Source organism: Gopherus evgoodei, chromosome 7, assembly GCF_007399415.2.
Source record: "Gopherus evgoodei ecotype Sinaloan lineage chromosome 7, rGopEvg1_v1.p, whole genome shotgun sequence".
NCBI lineage: Eukaryota > Metazoa > Chordata > Testudines > Testudinidae > Gopherus > Gopherus evgoodei.
The window spans coordinates 103,257,454-103,281,838 of NC_044328.1; the positions used below are offsets into that span (position 1 = coordinate 103,257,454).

Below are 24,385 nucleotides of genomic sequence, written 5' to 3' on the forward strand. Positions count from 1 at the left end.
ACAAAAATGTGAAATAATAGGGGTTTTAAAAAATATTTCTCTGTTTACCCTCTGCAGCCTAAATTCCAAGCTATGAACACAAATCTTTCTTTCCTCTTAGTTTCTGTCTGCTAGCTAAAATGAATTCCATGATGTGACACTGTCAGCTAGTTTTGCACTTTCATGTATTTGCTCAAAAGGCAGCACACTTTTTGATGTTGTTCTACTTCTGTCTCATCAAAGGTTTTGTAGCAGCTGCATTTCATGGTTCTCTGCAAAACCACCTGCAAAACATCCATCGTCTGAAAGTGATATTCTTAAGAGTGTCTCGCAGACACTGATTTGCAGGTTGGTGAATGCTGCTAAATTGAAAACAGTCTTATTTGAAAGGAAATGGATGCCGTCAATCCTTTAAGAATATCAAAAGCTACAGTACAAACAGCTCACAAAATATAATGGGTGTCTAGAGAACCAGCTGTAAAGCTGCAGTGCTAGTGTAATCTGCTGAATTTTAGTCATGCACAATAAGATTTTGCATATTTCCTGTAAAATGATTTTATTCTGAATGCCTATTTCAGTGTTTTACTGTATATGTGATTACCTGCACTGACTGAAGGAGAGAGGACCAGTTTTTCATGGGATATTGATAAAATACTCCTCTTAAATCCTTTGTTCTGTCAGGCCACCAATGAGAAAAATGGATACATTAGGATTTAAATCTGTCTGGCTTTTTCAGACTTACACAAATTAAAATTTATACACCTGAAACCTTTTGGTGCTTTTAAGTAGAGCTCAGCAAATTCAGGAAGCCCTATATTTTTTAAAGATTGCTCCCTTATAGAATGTATTTGAGTGTATTGGACTAGGTCCCTCAGCTGATGTAAATCAGTATTTGAAATCAATGCATCTATGCCAATTCATAGAGACCTGTGAAATTCCTATTTATAACTTCATTTCATTTTTCAGGAATTTCTTGTTTTGTTTTATGGATTTCCTCTCCATAGATTGGTTCCTGCCCTTGGAAGGTGGGTGGAGTTGCAGAGAGAGAGTCTCCCCTGCACTTGCCCCATGTCAGCGAGTCCTGTCCAGTTCCCTGCTCCAGGGATTGTGATCTGACACAATGAGCAGCATTGTGACCCTGGTTTGCCAAGGCCACCCTTCTGTGTCATGATGATGGGGGTGCGGAGGGGCTGCCAGGGCCAAATTTGAGTGAATGGTCCTGCATCTCCATGTGACAAGTCACAAACCCTGAACTAGGAAGCCAGATTTAGTCCTGCAGGACAGGAGCAGGTGTTCCTGTGGAGTGAGTGAGGTTTTATTTTATTTTTATTTTATGTTTTAATCTTAATAATAATGATGTGTGTTCTATTGTATGGTATTTTGTATTTACGAAAATGTGAGGCTGTACTAAGTGACTTTAGTGGAGCAGCGCTGAGTTACACCAGCTCAGGTTCTAGCCCTACTCCTCCTCACTGTCGTGTGCATGACCCATCCATGAAAGGTTACTTGAGAAATGGTACAATAGGTGGCATTAACTAATCTATTGTATCCTTGTGATGGCGCCCAGCACAAAACAGAACACCTATGCACCTCTTCAGTCCCTCTGCACAAAGATTAATTTTACTCCCATTTGGCATTACCTATGAAATAATGTGTTAAACTTGAGCAACCACAGGGCAGTCTGTGTATTTTTATTTAGTTTAATGGCACCCATTGTTAGAAGATTTTGAATGGTGCCAGGCCATTGCCAGAGGCTGGGATCACACACTGTATTTAGCTAGATGAGTCCTCTTGACAGTTTGCTGGAGATCATTTGAGATGGAGTTTGGTTCCTCTCCTACAGGTAATGCAGTTCAGTTAATCTCTTATTAACTATTATTAAGCTTCTAACTTGCTTCTGGATTCCAAACATACAACTATGATCTTCTGCCAGGAAGTGATCCGTTGTCAGATCTTAGTACCAGCATCTTAAGAAGTCTGCTGAAAACAACAATTCGGAGGTATTTCTGTTAGCAATTTACTATTTTAAAAAATGGATCATGAAATACTTTCAATTTTGCAAATTTTCAGGGCTATCGAAGAAACCTAACTGTTGAATGATGTCTCTCACTGTATTAAATAGTGGTAAAAATCTTGTAAAGAGCTAATAGTATTTACAGTATTTTAGACCTCCCTTAATGAGTCCTCTGACGTTTCACCTTTGTATGGTTGAGGAAGCAAAAGAGAACTATGGAAATATCTCAAGTTTAGAAGCAGTCCTATTTCTGATTCTCTCTTGGAGACTGAATTGAAATGATCAGGCCAAGGAAATAAAGCATGTGTAGCTGGTTAGTTCACTTGTCCCTCCCTTACCATAGACAGCACGTTTTGTTTTTAGGTCAACCATTTTAACTTCTCACTGAATGGACCTCCCAAAATGGGAACAATTTGATAGTCGACCCTTCAGTTGTTTAAAGTAGTAGTTGTGTGAATGGAGTTGCACAGATAATGATTCCAACCTGCTTTTCAAACATCTCCACAAGATCAGATGGTGACAATGAACTGTTTGTCTGGAACTTTCCTTCAGGGCTGCCCGGGGGGGCGGGAGGGGCGGCAAGTGGGGCAATTTGCCCCAGGCCCCGTAGGAGCCCCCATGAGAGTTTTTCGGGGCCCCTGGAGCGGGGTCCTTCACTCGCTCTGGAAAACTCCCACGAGGCCCGGGCCCCCGGAGCTTATTCCACTCCGAGTCTTCAGCGGTGGGGAGGTCTTTCCATCCCGGAGCGGAAGGACCCTCCCGCAGCCGAAGACCCCAGGCCCCCTGAATCTTCTGGGCGGCCCTGCTTTCCTTTTGTGCTTAGGCACTCACTTTTTTTTTGAGCTGTAGGATGACATTTTACTTAAGTGTACAGAGAGGGTCTTCCTTAAATAGCAAGTATTGCAATAGTCAGGAAAATAGTTAAGTAAAATGTAGTTTCAAGTTCATATGTTAATCTTCCTTATGTTCCCTAAAAAGTTACTAGGTTAATTAGGTCACTAGCAGCCCGACCTAGGCTCACGACAACGGAAAAAGTAAACTAATATGAGCCTACGAGTTGGTTAGGTAACACTTACCATATGTGACAGAAGCACAGAACCAATAACTGCATTTTCAACCTGGCCCACTATAAAGGGTAGAATCTGCAAGAATTTCCATTGCTATTGCTGGGTATAGGGATTTTCAGATTATGCACAAGTATCTTTAAGAATTAAAAAAAAGCCCTATGTATTCAAGAAGGGGGGCAGAGGAACTGCAAATGGAAACGAGGAGGTTTAGAAAACCACTGTGAAGACCAAGGCGTTTACTGTGGTAAAAAAATGTTACTGTCAAAATGTCTTTTTGACCAAAACTAACTTTCTGGCAGGAAATGTTGATTTTAGTTGAAATGCGTCACTTTTCACCAAAACTTGAAAAATTTCACTTTGCCAAGGGGGAAAACACTATTCCCCTCCATCCTTTTTCTAGTGATTTGGTAAAAAAGTTAAGCAGACAGTTTTTTCCCAGTGAAACAAAATAACACTTTTTATGGAAAACCTCGAATTAATTTAGTTGTTTTTTGAGAGAAATACTTTTTCAGCCAGCAACTTGTACATGCCCATCGATCATTTCCAAAGGCACTCACTTTACCTCACTTACCTTGTCTCTCTCTCAAATTAAATCTTTTATTGGACCAACTTAATTTTGTGATTAAGACCATGAATTTATTCTAATAATTACATATTGTCATAAACAGATAAGTAAGAGTTAATAGAACAAAAGTGCTTCATATCTCTTTTGCCTGGAAAGGGTTAACAAGAACAGTGAGCCTGGCTGTCACCTGACCAGAGGACCAATCAGAGGACAGGATACTTTCAAATCTTGAGGGAGGGAAGTTTTTGTGTGTGCTGTTAGATTTTGGTTGTTGTTCACTCTAGGGGCTCAGAGGGACCAGATATGCAACCAGGTTTCTCCCCAATCTCCCTGATACAGGTTCTTATAAGTTCAGAATAGTAAGTACTAGGTAGATAAAACGAGTTAGGCTTATGGTTGTTTTCTTTATTTTCAAATGTGTATATGGCTGGGAGGAGTTCAAATGTGTATTTGGCTGGAAGGAGTTCAAATTTATATTTTGCTGAAAGGATTTTAATTTGTACTTGAATACTTAGGCTGGGAGGGTATTCCCAGTGTCTATAGTTGAAAGACCCTGTACCTATTCCATTTTAAATTTACAAAGATAATTTTTACTGTTTTTCTCTCTTTAGTTAAAAGTTTCTTGTTTAAGAACCTGACTGGTTTTTTTTTAATTCTGGTGTGAGATCCCAGGGGACGGGGTCTGGATTCACCAGGGAATTGGTGGGGAGAAAGGAGGGAAGGGGGAGAGAAAGGTTACTTTCTCTCTGTGTTAGGATTACTATGTCTTTCAGGGAGAATCTGGGAGGGAAGAGAGAAGGGGGGGAAGGGGGGAAGGTGCATTTTCCTCTCTGTTTTAAGATTCAGGGAGTTTGAATCACAGTGATCTTCCAGGGTTACCCCGGGAGGGGAAGCCTGGGAGAGGCAACGGTGAGGGAAAGAGTTTACTTTCCTTGTGTTAAGATCCAGAGGGTCTGGGTCTTGGGGGTCCCCGGGCAAGGTTTTGGGGGGACCAGAGTGTACCAGGCACTGAATTCCTGGTTGGTGGCAGCGCTACAGGTTCTAAGCTGGTAATTGAGCTTAGAGGAATTCATGCTGGTACCCCATCTGTTGGACGCTAAGGTTTAGAGTGGGGAATTATACCATGACACACGTTACAAGTAGCCATTATCTACCACCTTCTGGGGTATCAGTGTCTTTTAATATTTACTAAGTAACAGATTATCACTTCTGATCTGGCTCTTTTGTATTGTTCAAGTGGTGCAAAGGAGCCAGATTCACAGGCCATCAGAGAATTCCCCTCATGGTGGGGAGGCAGAACAGGTTCCTACCCTGGACACTTCTTCTGCCCTCACATGAGGGGTAAGGCACAGCTCTGCCCCACTGATTTTCAGCTGGTATATGTTCCTATATGTCTATGCGGTACCACGCCAAGGCTAGGGTTGGTGGGGTCATAACCAGCTCCCTCATGGTGTACCTTCCCTGGGCTGAGCAGACCTCAGAAGCAGGAGAGCGTGTAGCACAGGAAAACTTGGGTTGTAATTCTCACCTCATTTTTTGTGAATAGCAATTGTTCATTTAGAAACAAATGCTTGTAATTGTGTAAAGTCTCTTTGTGGAGACATGCAGATTTAAACATGTTTCTTACCGTGGTTTGTGTGTGTGTTTTTTTTGGGGGGGAGGTTGTATTTTATTTGTGCATCTGTACAAATATTTTCATTCAGGATGCCATCATTCGCTGGATATATTTATGTCATTAACAACTGCCATGAAAGATGTTTGGAAAGAAACTCTGATTTAAATTTTTTTTTTTAAATTTTAAAATAAATATGCCTTCTCTCTCCTCATCCCTTTTTAAACCAAGCCTATGACTTTTGTACCTGTTCAATACTTTTTCTCTTAAAATGCCCCTCCCTCTAGTCCCTCAGGTTATAGTATACACATTTTTCTAGTTAAATCATTTTTCTCTACAATACTGTAGATATTAAAGAAAGCAGGATAAAAGCAGAACTGACAATCTAATTCAAAATGCTGCCTTTATCTCAAAATGTAGAACTGTTAAGAGATGTGAAGATTAAAAATACCAGAAGGTAGAATCATATGTCAAGTTTAAATGTTATTCAGTTGAATATGGTCTTTTGTCTATTTTTAGAGTAATAAAACATGAGAAAGGTAGTGTGGTAAAGAAATTGCTTTGGAGAGGTTTAAATAGCAAGTCTTTAACCAGGGACTCCAGCTTTTTTTAAAGCATTAGTTGTAAAGATTGTCAAACAAGACTTTCTCAATCCCACAACCAGTAACTAGGGAGAAATTAAATTCAGTGGTGCTCTACGCTGGCTGAGATAAGGAGCAATGGCAACACTAATGAAGATTTATATAATTCCTCTTACTAAAAGTTTGAGCTATCTTACGTTACCTTGAGTAAATTAGTTCCCAGCTTTTGTTCTACTTTATTTTTTTTTCCACTAGGTGTCTCCACACTACATAGCACAGGAAAGAAGATTTTTTTCAGAAAATGCATGTGGAAGCATATTGAATGAGGAGGGAATGTGTGCGTATATTACACTTCTGAATGCTATTTAGTACTAAATTATACATAATGCACTCATCTAATAAAACCTGGCTTAAAGATCTGAGATCTTAGGAAACTTGATTGAGTTATCTCTATCCATTTTCTAGTTGGATTGTGGTGAGCTTAGAATTATTTACATCAAGTCCAGGATGATATATTTATCTTTGAGGCATTCCTACTCCTGTGTTGTGTCAAAGCAGAAGTAGACACACTATGGAGTGACAAATTTGAAAAGTCCCACTGTCTTTTCCCCCTCAGTACCTCAACTACAGAGCCCTGATCCAGAGATCCTATAACTTTGCTCAATCAATATTCCTAGAAGAAAATGTCATTTTCATCTTAGCATATTTATCATTCTTCCCATAGAGCACCCAGTATGTGCTTTAAACATCTACTGACAGACACAAGAGACAGCAGTCAATGCACAATTGGTGATGCCATTAGGGCTCCGTGGGAAACTTCAATGACTGGATCACAAAACATTGTTTTCTCTACATGCCATGAATAGGCATGTGAGAGCATAATTGTTAGTTCTTAGTATAATCTGCACCTGTGCCCTTTATATGAGAGACGCTGTAGTGTCTAACTGCTGTATAGATATATCCATATTGAGCTATGACCTACTGGGCATAACATTTAGCACAAACATCATGTCTGCTTCCTTGTTGTTCCACTGCTGTGCCTTTCCAGTTCAATTTTTAAAGGTGATGGACACCACACTGTGCATATCTACCTGCAGATGACAAACCTCCCTCTTTTAATTCTTTATATTTTAAATTATGCCTAACATTTGGAACAGCTGAAATGGCTCAGTATTTAAAAATGTTTAAAACAGATGGGCTTCACTCAGTGTGTAGTCTCCCTGCAAACTCTCTCACATCTCATTATCATTGCTTCAGATGTACCTTTATATCATTTTTTTATTAATCTGTCTCACACACTTTTGTGCAGGACATGAGCAGAAACAAATGGACAGCTGAATGAATTAACAAGAAAACAAAAACCTGCCATTCAGACAGTCACTCAGTTAGGATTTCTGGCAATATATGTATATATTTGCATTCGCAATACAAATACTGTCCTAGGCATACACACCCTCTTCTCCCAACCCCCGAATTCATTTGGGTTTCTTCTGAAGCAGAGTTTTTGAAAGTCAGCCATAGTTTGAAGAAACATAGCCGTGAATACATGGGCAGCACAAAATTTAGCACTTTTGAAGTATTTTCCCATATTAGAAGCACTATTTTTAAAAATAAATTTAGTTATTTATATAACACCTCTTGCTCAAGAACCTTTGGTGACATGATTTTTGTAAGACTTATAAGACAGAGTTGTTACAAATTTCATTCTCATTTTAAAGATGGGTAAATGAGTCACAAAGCAATGAAATGATTTGCTCACAGTGAATCAGGGGAAGAACCAGAAATAGATAACAGGAATCCAGACTAAATGCTAAATGCTTATCCGCACTAGCTCCCAGCTGAAGTTTTGACATTTAATATAATGAAATCGGAGAGAGAAGTTTGGATTTATTCATTTCCAAAACTTATTCTGATAAGTTAGAAAACATCAATAATATATGGACCCCCTCCTGTAGTTAGAGAATCTTCATAATCTGTCCTTTTGTTTCAATTCAAATATTAGACTAATTTACTGAATATGAATATCAGTATAAAGACGGAGTTCTTAGATGTGCTTTTAAATTATACATCATTTAACAAACATAAGTAAACATTCCATTTAAAAAATGGACAACCAGTTTTGCGAGGGGATGATTTTTTTTTCATCACTGATCATGTTTTTGGGTCAGTATAAAACACAGAATACAATGTCTCTGGCCTTGAGGGGCTCACAGTCTAAGAGACTGATTTGGACAACACACAAGGAACTTTGTGATCATAAAATGTATCATGTTGTTGTTGTAAGAGAGGGTTTTATATTTTTTCCTCCATATACTATTGAATAAAGTTTCTGATAGCATACCAACATTGTATTCAGAAAGTATTCTCTTGACTTTTGGAATATAATGTTCATGGAACTTTGTAGCTCAGCTGTCATAGAAACCAATCCTGAATCAGTGAGAGAAATTTCCCTTTCCTTACTTGCTTCTGTAGCTTCATGTACTTCTGAGTACTGCAGAAGGAGAGGAGATTTTTTTCACTTTAATGTTCTGCATCTCTAATGCCAAACATCTAAAAGGTGGCTAACAAAAATGATTACAAGACTGAAATGATATTCACATCAGAAGACAAGCTCTCAGAAATACGCGTGACTTTATCTAAGGCCAGATCTACACTACAGACTTGTATCAGTATAACCACATTGTTCAGAGGTGTGAAAAATCCACCCCACTGAGCAACATAGTTATACCAATGGAACCCCCGGGGTAGACAGCACTATTTCAATGGGAGAGCTACTCCCGTCGACATAGGTACTACCTCTTACAGAGATGGATTAACTGCACCAATAGAAGAAGCTCTTCTGTCAACATAGTGGCATCTTCACTCAGGTGCTATAGCAGCTCTGTAGGTGAAGACAAGCCCCAAATTTTGCTTTCATCTCAAGACAAATATATAATCTGGGTTTGAATTCCACCACCATGACTCTGTTGAGCTTCATGAATTCACTTGTTTATATTGTCTTCCTTGGTCTTTGCTTATACCTAGGATCCTGTACCTAGCAAAAGTATTTATGTAGCATGTAAAGAACATAAGCAGATGTTACCGAACACATTAAGTCAAATTGACTTTAATCTTCTCTCCTTTAAAACTGAGCCAAATGATTTTTTTAAAATGTAAACAAGCACTTGCCACAAAAAAGGTGTGGAATCAAGGGTTGGTGTGATCCTTGAGTGGTGCAAACTGGCTTAACTCCATGCACTGGCTCTGGCCCAGACTCTGGTAGTCAAGAGGGCAGGTGGGCCATGAGAAGGCATTAGTCATTCAAAGTAGGTTCCAAAATTTGAAAAGCTTCAGAAATCTAGAATGTGTTAAAAGTATGTTATAAAGCAAACTTCTGCAACTTGATTTCACTGAATGCATCATTGACATTGACACAACTTTCTGAAATAACTGCAGCTGATGTAGAGCCTAAACTTATTTCTAATGAGGCCACATATAAAAAAATCATAAAGTACTGTAAAATACGTGTACTGCAAGTAGCTAGGCTTGTTCAAAATATTAGCTTGCAAAAAGGGCTTTGGATTTTATTACTATTTGAGTGGCTTTTCCCCTAGATGTGTTTAATGTACAGTACTTCCAAATTCTTGCTGTTCCAATAGTGGTCTTGTTGTAAGAAATTGTGGTAGCAGATAGCGTGGTTTGTTTGTTTTTTTAATGTGTTGATTTCTGAAAGCAGAGCAAATTTGGCTGCCAGTTTTTACTTATCTCCATTTGTTTCTTCCTCAATGTTTCAGCTTCATCAGCTTGCAGTATAAATTGTTGAGGAAGGTTGGATTGCAACAGCAGCAAGTTCCTGTACAATCGCTGCAGGTTAGTCAGCATTTTTATTCATGGATGTCATTGCATAGCAGTAAAAGTGCTACACTATTCATAATGTCCTACATATTGAATAATTGCACAAAATTTACATGGAAGGTATACACTGTAACTTCTTCTAAAAAGAAGACTTTTTGATACCTCTTTATATATTGCTTAATACTTGGAAAAAGCCTACATGCCCATTTTATCTTAGGAACTTCTATTGTCAACTCAATAGCAAAATGGGTTCTACCCCTGCCTTTGAATGTAGCTGCTAGTAGATGTAGGTGAGAGTGCTCTATTAACTTCTTTCATTGTGGGAACATTATTTTGTAGTTGGCTTTTGGTTGGCTGGTTTTTTGCATTGGACTCTGAAAGTGATCAGACTGAAGCGCATTCTGATTTTTTCCAGTAGGGTGTTCAGAGCATTGGGACCATCACTGAAAATACCTTGGCCCTCACCTACACTGTAGTCTGTCTGCACCATGCCGTCAGTGAAAAGTGACTCTAAAACCAGTCTAATTGGCCACAGGAGAATCACTCCAGCATTGACAGGTCCTCTGGAGGTACAGATCCTCTGAAGGGCTATAACCATTATAGAGGTTTTACACATGGGTTATCCCTGGCTACAGGTGGTACTGCTGGCAGTCCTCATGGTGATCTGATTTATGCTGGGAGACCAGCCAAGTGCACAGTCTGTCCACAGACCTGCCAAATTTCACACGCTAGGTAGGAATATTCAGAGTATGCACATACAATACACTAATTGGTTCAGGGCCTATGAAGACTGTTGTATGTGCACTTACGTAGTGGGAGGTGGAGGGAGGAAGAGGAGGTACTGAGACTTGGTGGGGTGGATGGGACAGCCAGCTCCAGGCTGAAAAGGGAGGTCTTGGAAATTCCTGCTGGATCCTGGGCCCTGTGGTGACTGCTCTATCTCTTCATGTGTGTAAAAGTTCAAATTGGGGCAGACCCCCCACAATATTTCCATTGCAGTGGCGCTAGACCTGGCTGCCACTCCAGTTCCACTGTCCCTGGCACTTATACTGTGCACAATATCTTCATAGATTCCAAGGCCAGAAGGGACCATTGTGATCATCTAGTCCAGGCTCTATAACATAGGCCATAGGACTTCCCTAAATTCCTTTTAAATTAAATTTAAGAGTTCAATATTGATTTAAAAATTACCAGTAATAAAGAATCCAGTGCAACCTTGGGTAAGTTTTTCCAATAGTGAATTACCCTTACTGCTATAAATTTATGCCTTTATACATTGTTTTCAGTCAACATGTTAGGAAAAAATATATTTATTGGCATGTTCTTGTTCCTCTACTTAATTTTGTATAGCTCTTCACCAATCAAATTGAACAGTTTTCACTGACCTAAAAATTGCCAAGTATTAACTTCAGTCATCTGTTTTTTTGAAGTAAAATACACCCTAATATGGACTGTTCCTCATTCCACTAGAAAGGATTGAGAGGGGATGGAGAACAACAGATATAAAGTAAAGATTTTGGCATGAAATTGGTAGGAGAGTTATAAAATTTAAGTTATGGGAAATGTTTGATAAATTATTCATTTTTAAATAACATCATAAACTTGAACACAGCTGAGAGTTACTGGGCTTTATAGCATACCATGGGTTTTACACTTACTGAGGAATAAATATCCTTTCAAACTCTTAGGCTTGATTCATTCACTGCTCCAATGAGGGGAAGACAGATTCAACTAAAGCAAAAAAAAAAAAAAAGTGGCAGTCAGTGCAATGAATATTGTGTAGGAATAGGAGGTTTTGTTTACAGCCTTTTAAACTTAAAAGATCTTATTTTTCAAAATTATTTTCGCTGATGGTTTAGGGCAGGAGTTCTCAACCTTTTTCTTTTGAGGCCCACCAACATGCTATAAAAACTCCACTGCCCACTTGTACCACAACTGCATAACCAGTAGATTAAAAGCCAGGACTGGCACTAAGGGGTAGCAAGCGGGGCAATTGCCTGGGGGCCCCACGAAGCTAAGTTGCTTGGACTTCGGCTTCAGATAGTGGCGGGATTTGGAGGCTCGAGTTACAGCGTCAGCCCTGGGCAGTGGGGTCAGGCTTTGACTTCAGCCACGGGCCGCAGAGCTCAGGCTTCAGCTTTCTGCCCTGGGCCCCAGCGAGTCTTAACGCCAGCTCTCCTCTCTGGTTTATTTTGGCAGACCGCTGAAACCTGCTCACGGCCTCCCATGGGGCTCCAGACCACTGATTTAGGATGTGTGTGTGTGTGTGTGTGTGTGTGTGTGTGTGTGTGTATATGTATATTAGACTGCTAACATTGCTTTTTATTGATAATTCAGTACCTTATTGCCCCTCTTTATGAGAAGAAAATGTTTGCTTTTCTAATTTACTTTGCCTCCAATCCTATCAATAACTAATTCTTTCACAATTTGTTAAATGTACATTGTATGCTATACTTTATTTATTTTGCAATATTACGTGTTAATAGTGTACAATGTTAGTACAGAAGTAATGCTGTATGGATGTGTAAGAATTATTCTATGTATCTGAAAAACAAACACACATTGATTTGGACTGGAGTGTTTATTAGTGTCTACTTAGATGTTAATCTTAGTGATACCACAATTTATAATATGAAGAGCAGGATGTGTGCTGTCATCTAGTTGTAAGATGTGTTCAAAATCTGGGATCAAATGTGTCCGTAAGAAGTAGGTTATACCAACGGACAGCAAACAAACCAGCTTTTTCAAACTATACCTTCGGAGAATGTGGCAGGGAAAGTGGGGGGATATGACAGAGAGTATCTCCTGGGAAAAGTATAAAGATACACGTTCTCTAAATACACCACTTTATCCTTTTTACTGTACAACCTATCTCTGCTGACCCACAATTATAACAAAAAATATATAGACAACTTATTGTAATAGAATTTCAAATAGTATCAAAAGATCTACAGGTTTATTGTCAAAACTTTATAAAGCCTTAAGGAGATCCAATTTTACAAAAGAAAGAAGGCTACATGGAAAAAAAAGATGTTGGGTGTGTTTTAGGGTTGGAACAATAGATGAAATAGCAGAAAAGAATGGATTGCTAGTTCTGCTGCTGTGTGCCAAATTAATAGAAAATTTAATAAGTAAAATGGAGATAGAGCTTGTCGCTACTTAGCTGTTCAGACTCTAGCCCAGGGTAAATACCTGTTTACTAGACTATCATATAAGAAGTGAGTTGGTGGTTTCAGCCCTTCTCTTAGGAGGCAGGTGTCCAAACTGTCTACATTGCCAAGTCCCCTTCAGAATGGGCACAGTGACTGGGTCACCTTAGCAGAGACACTAGGGACTAATTCGGCATGGAGATTGAATTACCCTACGATAGACACATCTAGATGAGGACTAAGGCATGCTGGCAAAGTAATGTGGAAGCTTGCACTGTGGCATATCTGTGTATTGTACTGGTTTTGTGATGGAAAAGAACTTTATCCTTGCCATGAACTGCAACTGTGTTGCTTTGATTTGCATATTTTATTTTGAGTTTTCCTTTAAAAACAATCCGTTGTAAGTAGTTGTACAAAGTAGTTGTAAATCTCATAGACAAAGTAGTATGGTCTGTGTACAGGTCTGTCTTATCTTACGCTGGGGTTATGTTCCGCAGCCAGCACCTAAAGCGAAAAAAGCATATAGTCAAAATTACATTGAGTGTAATGGTGGTCGGAATCACCCGCACTACAGAAACAGTATTTAAATTATTTTTCTCTTTTTTGTTTGTTTTTTTCTTGTTTTTGCCGACCGCGTAAAGCTGAAATCGTGCACGTTAAATGCGCCTAAGATGCGACAGACCTGTATATGCAAAGGTACTAGCCCAAATGGAAGTGCATGGAAATAGGTAAAAAGTCAGTCCACCTGACCTACATTTGCTAACCCTACAGAGAAATCAACATTTATTTATTAAAAATAATATAGGAGATGATGATTTCAACAATAGTGGCTAGACCAGATGGAAGGATAGAGAGGCCCAGTGCTAAATGGGTTGAGGGAGGAAGGTAAGGTTTTGCTAATTAAATATTTATTTCCAGGCTCACAAAGCAGTATGATGCAATAATTTGCTTTGTCATTTTAAGACATCGGTCAAGAACTTTTGTTTCTGGATCATCATCACAGCTTTATGTCCTAGGTGTGTGGTCGTTAAAATTTTGTTCTGAGTGATGCACTTTTTGGGAGGGGATGGGGGGGAAGAGGAGGGAAGCTTTTATTGCATGTATGGCAGCACAACCCTGTGCAGAATACCTTTGCATTACTTTGTATTTGCCACCATGTTTATTGCAAACCAGGTTTCTACTTACTCTTGCATTTATGCCTTCGTGTGTATTTTTAAATAGAGGCCTTTCAGTTCTCTTGTTACTTGTTAACAGTGAGAGATGGGTTTATCCTGCAAATATCAACTGACCATCCTTTGCAAAAGATCTGCTTCTGACCCTGTTAGACTGCAAATAATTTCGTCTCTAATTAGTCTATCTGTTGAAATTCACGTGACTTAGCTTTAATACATAATGATCAGTGGCCTTACCCGGCAACTAATTTAAGTTATTTTCTTGGGAGAAAAAAATTCTCAAGTGACAATATAGTATGGTTTGCAGCATCATTGCATTTTTTAAAATGAATCTAGCAGTTTGCAGTTCTCTTCACCCTCCTTCTAGAATGTATTCTTGAGTGCCTTTGAGCCTGCCACATGTAGCCTTGTGGAGGACTTCACCATCGGGCTTTTCTTCCTCCAGTAAAACTGAAAGGACCTTAATTTCACAGCTAAATATAGTTGACTATATTCACTTCTGATGGGTTGGCAATTCCATTGATGGCTGTGGAGTTGTACTCTACTGAACCAGCAGTGAATATTTCCCAATATGTTTGACTTTATTACTTGAAAACTTTGACATTAATTTAAAACCAGCAAGGATCAGATTTCTATACCTAGCCTGAATAGTTAAAATATCCCTCCATTTAAACAGACCAAGGGGCCCAATTTCAAGCTTTTCTCCACAACCCAGAGGGCTAGAAATGGAGGCTATGACCACTGTAAACTCTTGCGTGTAGCCGCTCTAAGCTGAAGGTAGAGAGCTCTCCTTTTGGCTTAACTACTCCAGACCCAATGAGTGGCGGGAGAAGCTCTCCTGCTGACATACTGCTGTCCACACAGGCGCTTAAGTGGGCATAAGTTATCTCACTCGGGTGGCTAATTCACACCCCTGTGTGACATAGCCTTACTCTTTTTTCTTTTAAAAATGAAAGCTGAGATCTCATGTAACTCATGTCTCCAAGAAGGTGGGGCTTAAACCCTTTCCCTCACCCCCAAAACCTAAGTATAACATGATTTTATGATGAACCTTGAGAAACGGCAACACTGAAGAGTCTCAAGACCCTTGTAGTTATGGGGATAGGAGGAGTCCTGGGAAATCTGAAACCCTAATTGGAGTCCCTCTCAGACTGGGTATGTCTACATTGCAGTCAGACACACATAGCTGGCCCGTGCCAGCTGACTCAGGCTAAGGATCTGTTTAATTGTGGTGTAGATTTTCGGGCTCCAGCTGCAGCCTGAGCTAAGGGACCTTCCCACCTTGTAGGGTCCCAGAGCCCAGCCTGAGCTTGAACATCTACACTGCAATTAAATAGCCCTTAGCCCCAGCCCCATGAGCCTGAGTCAGCTGCCATGGACCAACTGCGGGTGTCAAACAGCAGTGTAGACATACCCTACATTATTTATCTATTTGTACATACTTGCGAGCATTAGAAAAATAGCATTAATTATTTGACTGAGAAGTTTGGCTAGATAGAAACTTTAACAGTGTTCATAGCATGTTTACATAGTTTTTTATTTTGCTGCAAGTTTACATGGAAAAGATTTTTCTTCTGTGTGTTTAAAACTAATATATTTACATTTTGTGGTACAGGTAGCTGTGAAACTGAGATGCCTTTAATAAGGTAAAGTTTGCTCCCCCAGTGCAGTCAGCATGCCCTGTAAAGTGACCAGGGCCTGTCCTCACTGTTTCCTTTAGATTGCTAGATGCCACTGGGAGTGCAGCAAGGAAGCAGCCTCTGGCAGGCCCTTGAACAAGAGAGGAGGAGAGGGTCCTTGCTCATTCTCCCACCCCTCATCCAACGTGTGTGTAAGGGACATGCTCTCTGGCCTTGTAAATGGTGCTGTTTGTGTCTGGAAACACAACATTTGTGGCTAGAGGTGTAAAAAAATATGCTTAAAAATATGCTTAAATAATATACTCAAAATACTTTTCAGAGGAGCAGCCGTATTAGTCTGTATCTGCAAAAAGAACAGGAGTACTTCTGGCACCTTAGAGACTTACAAATTTGTTTGAGCATAAGCTTTTGTGGACTATGCCCCACTTCATCAGATGCACAGACTGGAACATACAGCAAGAAGATATTTATACATACAGAGAACATGAAAAGGTGGAAGTAGACATGCCAACTGTAAGAGGCCAATCAATTGAGATGAACTATCATCAGCAGGAGGAAAAAAAACTTTTGAAGTGATAATCAAGATGACCCATAGAAGGTGTGAGGATAAATTTGTAAGCCTCTAAGGTGCCACAAGTACTCCTGTTGTTTTTTCCAAAATACTTTGTTTCTGTCTGTGGAAAATATAGTGTATTCTGCCACTTTACTTCAGTTTCATCACACTGCCAAACACAATCAGTGTTACAGATGTAATTCTGGCTATATCCAGGTCACAATGTACATGTCTGAGTCTGCCCTGTTCTGATGGTCGAATCCAGCAAAAAATCATATCGGTTTATCTACTGGACATATATAGACCACTGTAGCAATGGTAAACTAGTACTATGCAAGGGGGGAAAAATACAGCAGCAAACAATCCCCTGTTAAAACACAGCTTCTGAACAGCTTGGCCAACATTTGTCCTCTAATCTCAAATGCTAATTATGACTTTTTAAATTGCAAAAGTACTATAGCCCAGCAGCACAGTCTAATGTGACTTGAAAAATTTGCATTGCAACATTTCACATTAGGGGTTGCATATCTGCATGGCATATGAAATGAAAGGCATGTCACACATTGGCATATCAGTACATTTTCATGAAAATCAGTGAATTGTCATGCCAGCTAGACCAGGGGTTCTCAAACTTCATTGCACTGTGACCCCCTTCGGACAACAAAGTTACTACATGACCACAGGAGGAGGGCCCAAACCCTGCTGTCCCGGGGTGCGGGGAGAGGAGGCCAAAGCCCAAGTCCCACTGCCCCGGTTGGGGGTGGAGCTCGGGCTTCAGCTTCAGCCCTGGGTCTCAACCCTGGTGACCCCATTAAAATGGGGTTGCAGCCCACTTTGCGGTCTCGACCCACAGTTTGAGAACCCCTGATTGTAGCATAGCAGAGCCTAGGTGGCATGCCACAACTGAAAGTCCTGCATGTGAAAAGCCCTGTACTTCACTGAGGAACATGCCAGATGCCAGGAAACACTGCAGTCCCTTCTCATATTTTGTATAAGCAGTTTCCATGCTGTTGTGCTCTGTTAAATGAGATATTTTGAAACAGTTAGGCAAAATGATGATTGCCCCTATTATTTTTATGCTTCCTGGCTAAAAACCAAAAAAACTCTACATTTGCGAATCATTATAATCTAACCATTGCTTTCAGGACCATACATTTTCCAAGGAATGTCAGAAATCCACATGATGTCCCGAGTGCCAGATTTTGTATTTGGATCTCTGATTTAGATGGATAATGGGCAAAAGTTCATGAGGTGTGAAACTGCATATAGATAGCTCCTCACTGGTTATGCACATGAGGAATGTAAATGATTCCTTCCAAGGTCAGTTCAAATTATGTTCTCTAAATATGCTCTCAGATGTCACTATGTTTAGTGACTAAGCATTTTCTTAATCTTAATTTACTGCAAAATCATGCCCACTTTTGAAGAACCTTCATTAAAATGCAGGGGATGTGAAGATTCATGCTACTTGAAAGATAGTATAATATTAGATTAATTTGAAAATGACTACTAGCTATCATGATAGTCTTAATCTCCTGCACATTTAGGAGTTATGTAGTAGGTATTTAAGGATATAATTAAGGATATAATTTGGCTCTAAAACTACTTACAATAAAGTCATAGATGTCTAAGGTATATACCAATGTAGATTTTTTTTTCAGTTCTCATAAATTTACCAGCCCAGGTATTAATTTTTCTCACCTTCCTATTAATATAACAAATATAATGAAAAAAGTATATTTTATTCACCTGTCAAAAAAAATTACTTGCCCTGGATGAATTGGCAAGTTGAATTTTGCAAGGCTGCACTAAAGAAACTGGAATAATTTTATTGTCAGTCTTTAAAACTCTGAATAGTAGATGCCTGTAGATATTGCAAACACCACAAATAGCTAAGTTTAAGCTTAAACTCAAAATCTTACTGAAAATATTAGATCAAATTGATCTGGATGAAAACCTTGGCACCCAGATCAGAACTGCCTGAAGGAACATAAAGTGGACTTGTGATGAGATACAATATCTCAAGATCGAGAGAGTGTATCCATTGGAGTGTTGCTGAATAGGTGAGCCTCTTTATTTTTTAGGCTATATGATCACTAAATATATTATATTTCTTCTATAATTTACTGGTTCAAATCTAGTTCAGTCTGGTAGTTACTAAAAATTATTCTCACATTTTTCAGTGGTGTGGCCTGTGTGACAGAAGTCTCAGTTCAATGCCCAGTGGACAGATGTTCACATCAGAATACCAACTTCCACACATGAGTATTAGACCCTTACTGGTGATCGCTATAGACAGGACAAGGATTAAAAAGGGATGAAAGAAACATGACTTCCCTCTTGCGCCTAGCATGCTCTTTCCTGAATAAGGATTAGACACTGTGCCAGGGCAGTGTGGGGAAGCTTTATGTATGTAACCTATCTGGGTATATATTTCACTATATTTGAATGCTACCAGAATTTTTTAAACATACAGTTAGTTTGTAGGCTATGTTCTTTTCTTTGCCTGGTGGTAGGTTGAGAAAGTGGATGTGGGTTTTTGATGTTTAGGAATCTTTCAGCTATCTTTGTGAAGTTTTAGTGTTAAGAATGGGTCTTAAATTGTGATCTGGAGGTTGGAAATCCATTGTTAAAGTAACAGCTTGCAGATGAGTTCCATAGTTGAGCCTACTGCTGAAAATCCCCTGCTCATACATATTTCACCTTTGGCACTGTCAAATCTGGAGTGCCCAAGCAGTGCACTATTGTCAGGTCACAGCCCCAGAGAGGCAGGCTCTTGGATAATTGAAACTCATCCTGTTTAGGGACTTGAAGATGAAGGTTAAGAATAAGAATTTGGATTGGTCCAGCATTACACCAGTAACCAGTGTAATGCATAGAATTGAAAAATGAGGTATTTTCTATGCCTCATGTTGTCTCAATGATGAGCGGCTGCATGTCGTGCCATCTGGAATTTCTTCAAGGCCATCACTTCCATTCCTAGGTAGAGCACATTACACTAAGTTGAGCATGAAGGTGGTGAACATTGTCTGACCTTGTATTAGTCAGATATGCATCTGCTAGCCTGTGCCTGCTTCTGAGTTTGTACAGTCCCCAGCATAAAAGGATGATGATGATGAATGCAACCTCTTGGCACTACCATATGATAAATATTTTATAATAAAGGGGTGCAGCTTTTTGGCTATCCAAACAGGGCAGAAGATATTTCTGGCTGCCTATGCCATCTGGGTGTCCAGGAGGGGATACAGAAGGACCTCCAACCCCAGATTGCATACATTATTGATTATTAGAGGACAAATTCCTTCAATTGATGAGCTATGATTTTTCACAGCGCTTCAAAATACTCTCCTCCAGAATCCCCACCAAAGACCTTACCTTCTTTGTCCTTGCCTAATTTTATCAGTTCTGGGACTAAACAGAGGACTAGATTAATAAGTGTTATTGATCTGGCTTATTTCATGAGCACTAAACTCACTCAATGAAAACCTAAAACTCCTATATACTCATCCTGAATTTTCAGAAGCGCCTAAGTCCTATTTTCAAAAGCCACTTATACACTTAAGTCAATGAGACTTAGACTCTTAAATCAATTAGCTGCTTTAGAAAATTTTACCTTTAATCTTTTTTTCACTCTCCTCTCTATAAATGGGGATGTAATGCTATTTACCTACTTCAAAAGTGTTGTGAAGCTAAATTCAAAATTGTTTGTAAAGTATGTTATAGACATTTGGTAAATAGACCTAAATAAATATTTAGGTGATAATGGACTGGAAAACTAATGTTTGCAGTTCTAGACAGTGGCAAAAAACAAACTCCAAAACCCACTTGCAGAATCAGTTATGAAACTCTGGACAAGGGGCTGATAGAAAAGAACCTAAAGCATTGTTGAGAATCCTCCCTGCCTGCAGACAGCAAAATCAGATCCACCCTGGCTTAGCTGTGAAAAATCTCAGGTAGGGGTGACATGCCCCAGCTGCTGTAGCTAATGAGGGTGAGCCCAAGTACAAAAAGGGACAAACAGGAAGGAAGACTGCAATAGAGCTTGGGATTTAAGGAAAAAACATTCTGCCATGTCTCAAAGCAACTTAGTGCCTGCCGGAGTATAGGGAAGGAATATGTTTATTAACTCTGCTTTTTGTTGATTTTAATTTAAGCACCACTGTCCAGGTCAAGGACTGACTCAGGCCATTTGAACTAGGATTTTGCCCACAGTGGTAACCTTGGCCATTGAGACAACTATACAGTATACTGAACGTGAAAAGAAAGCATATGGTTCAGGTTATCTTATTTGTAAAATCACTGTATATTTTGTACAAATCTTATATGATGACAGTCAGAACTTTATCTTTTACCAGCTACTGAATCTGTTGAAAGTGGTGTTGTATAATGAGCATCATATGCACATATCCATTGTTTGTGGTAGCTTGTATTTATTTTATGCAACTACTTGGCTGTTTCTTGTAACTACAAGTCCACAATTTGATTAGTTTAAAGAGCCAATAAACACATTCAAAAGACTGACATGCATGGAATACTCCATAAATATTCCAAATACTAAGGAATCAAGATAACTAATTCATTCTACATACATGTGGTAATTTGAAAGCAATACTAGTCTTGTGGCTAATTGCAGGTTTACATATACTTTAATATAAATCACTCAGTTGTGTCTGAAGTATTAATAGATTAGGCACTAATATACACATTCACAGTGACTAGTTTAAGCATTTCTAAAGCACTGATCCCTGTAGTATTGATGTTTATGCTACTTAGAACCTTGGTCTGCATTCTGCTCTCAGATAATCTTGTTGATTTCAGTGTGGTGCTATATATGTAACTGAGAGCAGAATATGGACTCATAACTGGAAGCAGCACTTTGTTTTTCTGAGAATGTTTTGACTTTCCAGGCATAACATACAATATTTTTGACCATGTGGTTTGAAATATAAATACATATATCCTGAAACTTGATGCACAGGGGCATGTAACTTTATGGAGGGTTCTACTGAGGCATAAGAACAAAATGAAATGATTGGAGTATAGCTAGCAATGCAGGGAGAGATTATTCCTGCTTACAATAGGCATTTTTAATAAAATCTCCCCTTAATTTAAAGTCTGCAAATCACTCTACGAGACTCGGAAATACTGGTTTCCAATAAAGGTGAAAACATCTAATACTAGAATTACTCATTAAAACTCTCTATTCAATATGTGCTGTTGGTAAACAACAAACTAGAGAGTATTCATTGCAAATGAAATATCTACTCATTATTCCTCTGAATATAGAAACCATGAATCTATAAAGTATAACTGATTGAAAAAACAGTATCTTCAAATTATTGTATAAAACTAGAAAAAGCATATCAAATTTACTAGATTCATCTTGCATTTTGTTCAGGAAATAATTTCTGGCATTATAGAATAAGGTGTTTATGCTCTGTGTGGTACAATCATTTATAATGTATTCTCTGTATTAAATTTATAAACTATTAGAATTTTCTTAAAAGAGATTGTATAGTTATTCAGCCTCCTCTGACTATCTGAATAATACTTCAGTTATATTTCCTGTTATCCATATATAAACTTTTTCTGTTTGCCTTTTCAACCCTCTCAAATTATACAAGAGGAAGCATCGCATGGCTAATGGAGAACAGCTCAAAAGATTAGGAACAAAGCATTTTTGTAGAACTAACATGAACTTCAGATATGTGAGTGCAGAGACTGCTGCTTAGCCACAAATAGGTTCTGTCAGTTTCAGCTTTTATCTTGGATATTATGAAGGAATCTGGATTTATATAATGAGACTGTTTATGAGCTATCTCATAATTTTAGAAATTTTTGGAGCTGAATAATATACTCTGCTTTATTTTCAAACTGCACTACTTACACATATTTTACGTAATGAAATATTTTTGCTACATATGAAGCTTTATTTGTATTCATTTTCCTATATGTCAGTTTGTGTTTTCAGTAGAATTTGAAAAGAGGAATAAGACACAATCACGATGAAACTCTGAGCATCATTATATCATGCAAAGTATCAGGCAACTGCAGCTTCCCTTAATATCTTCTAAAGTCCCTTCTAATTGGACACACATGAAGGGATGAGCATTGCACAGCACTAAATTCTAAGTAATTGCAAATAACTCAAGATTAACCCAGACTTGAAAATAAAATAAAACCTCATTTGGATTGCACGGTGGAACTAGCTGGAGTTACAAGTCACCTTTAAAACATGTTTGAAATTCAGAAGTACATATATTTTTCTTTACCAGTTACACAAGTCTTAAAGAATGAAAAGTGAGCAAAATCAGCTGGATGACCATGAAGACTTCTGAAATGTAAAATGTGTGTAATAAAACAATATAATTTGTAAGGGCTTTGCTTAAATACGTTTTTCCTTCTGCCCTCTTCCAAAAAAAAAAAAAAGTTTAATGCAGCAGATCAGCTCCATCAGAAGAGCTGTGATTTAACACCTCTAAGGCAGTTGTCTATTTCAGTTAAATTCTTGCAAAGTAAGGGCCAGCTTTTACTCATGCCCCTCCCTTTCCTGGTGAGCTTATGTCCGATATCCTCTTTTTTTTTCTTCTTCTTCCTACTCTAACAACTTTCCTTTATCTCTCCAAGGAGAGTGGCCTGTGCAGAATTTTGTGCATGCTGGATCACTTAGGTAACTTTCTAGAAAGTGGGAAGGAGGAATATTTTTCAAGCCCCATCCCATTCACCACCACCCTGATATTGGAAACCATTCTGTTAACATGATCTTATTTTGGAGAAGGCCTCTCCTTAAAGCTTGTCATTCATGTTACTAATCCTTGCCTGAGAAATAGAACTACTGGTCCTCCTCCTTCTCTTGCCTAAACTTAAAACTCAGACTTTCTTCCTTTAGATGCCAGTAGAAAATTGATAGAAACCACACAAATAACTTGTCCGTGTTGGTCTAAAAAAATTTCAGAGGCATTTAGAAAAAAAATTAACCTCTTTCCCTTCTTGACTTGCTTTATGTATTTCACACCAGAGAACATTTTAAATGGAAAGTCACAACCTCTGAAAATAGGGAGATTTTATAGTGGAAGTACTGACATGAACTTTAATTATTGCATTGCTGAGATGATGGTATAATTACAGTATTCTCAAACTATTTACTTAAATTGTACAGATTTCTACATTCCTATATGAAGAAGAGAGCCATTTCCTGACATGTTGGTGAACTATTTTTGTCAGACTTGTGTTTTTTAAAAAAAAAAATCTAATTCCTGGTCTACACCTAAAATTTAGGTCAACCTAGCTACTTTACTCAGGGCTGTGAAAAATTTCTTCCATCAACCTACCTCGCCTACTGTCTTTTGGGGGTAGATTTACAACCATGACAGAAAACCCCCTTTTGTCACTGTAGCAAGTGTCTGTACTAATGCAGCATAGCTGCAGCTGTGCTGCTGTAGCACTTGCAGTGTAGACGCTCCCTATGTAAGTCTGTAAAGAGAGGCAACTTTTCATGTGTGTTTTTTCTTTCATTAATCTGCTTCATATAACAGGAGCTCTTCAGAATGGAGTACTTTTAAAGTATCAGGAGTAAATTAAGCTGACAACTCAGGTATTATATAATACACTTAACATAAGTAATAAAGAAACTAAATGTCTAAATTATACAGATCTTTATCAAAAGAGTAAATGAATCTCCAAAACTTCTGAGTTGCTCTCATAATCCATTCAAGACCTGAGGCAGAAAAGAGAGAGTGCACTCCCTGGAGGTGGCATGAAGGACAAACTGAGGATGGGAGCATGGAAAAACTTCAGTTGTTCTCCAGTTTCACTGTATTTTAAAAATAACAAAGTTAAGTCTTTAGCTGTTACAGTTGAAGAGAGAACCTTGAACATGCGACCATGACTAGGGTAACCAGTGCAGTGATGTCTGCTTGAGTCTGTCAAGAGCGTGAAACAATAGCTCTGAGAGATGAACTGTCCCATTTATTTAAAAAAGTGCTAAGATGCCAGTGATTTTTAATACAATACTTAATATCCATATGGTTATCTATTTAACTGGTTGTAATATGTCCCTTCCTTTCCTCTCTGCATAGATCTTAATCAAAGGAGCAATCTATTCTGAATGATGAGTCATTTTGTGCAGGCCTTTAACAACACACTGCAAAGTTGAAAAGGGATTCAATTGTCTCATTTTCCTGAGAGGAGGCCTCTGCTCTCAAAAGTTGCAGAAACAC

General features: G+C 38.7%; 1 protein-coding gene across 1 annotated transcript in view; it reads left to right on the forward strand.

Moving 5' to 3' along the window:
- CACNA2D3 (calcium voltage-gated channel auxiliary subunit alpha2delta 3) overlaps positions 1-24,385 on the forward strand; it is an 828,400-nt gene that overhangs the window by 7,894 nt on the left and 796,121 nt on the right. The window contains exons 2-3 of the mRNA XM_030569375.1: positions 6,074-6,155; positions 9,592-9,667. The gene's annotated coding sequence lies outside the window, so the exon portion shown is untranslated. The remainder of the gene's footprint in view (positions 1-6,073; positions 6,156-9,591; positions 9,668-24,385) is intronic.